Source organism: Morus notabilis, unplaced genomic scaffold (genome assembly GCF_000414095.1).
Source record: "Morus notabilis unplaced genomic scaffold, ASM41409v2 Scaffold948, whole genome shotgun sequence".
NCBI classification, from domain to species: Eukaryota; Viridiplantae; Streptophyta; class Magnoliopsida; order Rosales; family Moraceae; genus Morus; species Morus notabilis.
In genome coordinates, this window is record NW_010362042.1 from 256,877 (window position 1) to 258,872 (window position 1,996).

Sequence of the window (1,996 nt, forward strand, 5' to 3'; positions counted from 1 at the left end):
GCTAGTTCTAAAAACATGTTTTAGTAAAAAGGGTGATTCCTTATCCTGAATAGTAGATTCGGGAGTTGCTACTCATGTTTGTTTTCTTTATTAAGTCTTAGTTCTTGCAAAGAAATTGTTTCCCAAAATAAAGAAAGGAACTCAAGCAAATATGATTTGCTAGTTCTAAAAACATGTTTAGTAAAAGGGTGATTGCTTATCCTGAATAGTTGATTTAGGAATAACTAATCATGTTTATTTTCTTTATTAAGTTTTAGCCCTTAAATGGAAATTGTTTCCACCTAAATAAAGAAAAGAATCAAAGTAAATAAGATTTACTAATTCTAGAAACATCTTTAGTAGAGGGTGATTCCTCATCCTGGATAGTTGATTCGGGAGCAACTAATCATGTTTTGGTTTTCTTTGCAAAATATTAGTTCTTACAAAGAACTTACCGTCAGGGACTACCCGATGAAAGTGGGAATACCGCGAGGATATCGACAGAAGCAGTGGGTGAAGTTAGACTTCAATTTTGGAAATACCTTGTTGTAAACAATGTTTATTTCCCTCCAAGCATAAAGAGAAATTTGATTTCTAATTCCAAATTATTTGAACAATTACCTTTAATAATAATCTAGTCCACATCTTTCGGAATTGTTCTGATATATGTTCAGAATATTTGGAAAGTGGTTTATACCGTTTAAACCGATGCTTGGGTCACTGCGAAATATTGAAAAGTTCAAAAAGTTGCCGAACCTAAGAATAAGAAGCAAAGGATCTCTCACGATAAATAACACATATATGTGGCATCTTAGACTTGGTCATATTAGCCTAAACAAGATTTAAAGACTGGTAAAGGATGGTCCTTTATGCGAACTAAAAGTGAGTAAGCTTCCAGCCTATGAATCTTGTATGGGAGGCAAAATGACCACGGTGCCTTCCATGTCGAAAGGAGAAAGAGCCACAGAACCTCTTCAGCTAATACATTCGGATGTATGTGGACCGTTAAACGTCCAAGATAAAGGAGGTTACAAATATTTCATCACTTTTATTGATGATTATTTGAGATATGGTTATGTTTACCTAATGCAACAGAAATCTAAAACTTTTAGAAAGTTTAGATAATTTTGAGCATAAGTTGAAAGAGAGTTAGGTAAACCAATCAAGACACTTCGATTAGATCGAGGAGGTGAATACCTGGACTAAGAGTTTCAGGATTTCTTGATTGAAGAAGGTGTGGTATCCCAATTGACTACACCCGGTACACCACAGCAAAATAGTGTAGCCGAAAAGAGAAATCAGACTTTGCTCGACATGATAAGATCAATGTTGAGTTATTCTTCACTTCCTACTTCGTTATGGGATTATGCCCTAAGAATCACCATGTATATTCTGAATCTAGTACCATCTACGTATGTACCAAAGACACCCCTAGAGTTGTGGAATAGTCGAAAGCTAGTTTTGAAGCATATTCGCATATGGGGGTGTCCGGCTCATGTGATGAAACAATAGACTGGGAAGTTGGAACCAAGATCAGAAATATGCATATTTGTGGGATATGTAATGGGGACAAGAGAATGATTATTTTATATAGTCATAAGAATCAAAGGTATTTGTATCGACAAATGCCACGTTTCTGGAGCATGATTATATGATAGTTATCAAGCCCAGAAGCAAAGCAGTTCTGAAAAAGTTACTTTCCAATAAGATTGGACCACAACTGACAAGAGTTGTTGGAATGCTAAGAATGACCATGATTCCTAATCAAACTCTTGTGGCACCTCGTCGTAGTGGGAGGGTAAGCAAGTTACCTGATCGGTATACTGAGGAATCACAGATCGTCACTGCTGATGACAGTGAGGAGGATCCGTTGACCTTTAAGGCTACGATGGATGATTTTGATAAGGAAAAGTGGCAAGCAACTATGAAACTCGAGATAGAGTCCATGTACTCCAACTCAGTCTGGCAATTTGTTGATCTACCTGAAAGGATAAGACCCATTGGATGCAAGTGGATC